Genomic DNA, 256 nt, shown 5'->3' with positions numbered 1-256 from the left:
TATATATAGGCACATGTATAAATCGAGTTTGAGTGTTCTGATTCTATTCTTGAATATTTTTATGATGAGCAATTATTTCGTGATGACCTGAAGGTCTTGATGGAAGATATTTGACTGTTTAGGGAAAATTTATCTGTTGTGCTTCTGATAAGGTACATAAGGTTGTAATGATTGGAAATGGTAATATATGTTACTAGGCAAAACAAGTTCAGTGTCCTTTTAATTATTTTCTTTCCATAATGAAAAATAGTAATGC

This window comes from Penaeus monodon, chromosome 30 (assembly GCF_015228065.2).
Source record: "Penaeus monodon isolate SGIC_2016 chromosome 30, NSTDA_Pmon_1, whole genome shotgun sequence".
Lineage (NCBI taxonomy): Eukaryota > Metazoa > Arthropoda > Malacostraca > Decapoda > Penaeidae > Penaeus > Penaeus monodon.
Note: the sequence above shows the minus strand (reverse complement) of the source record.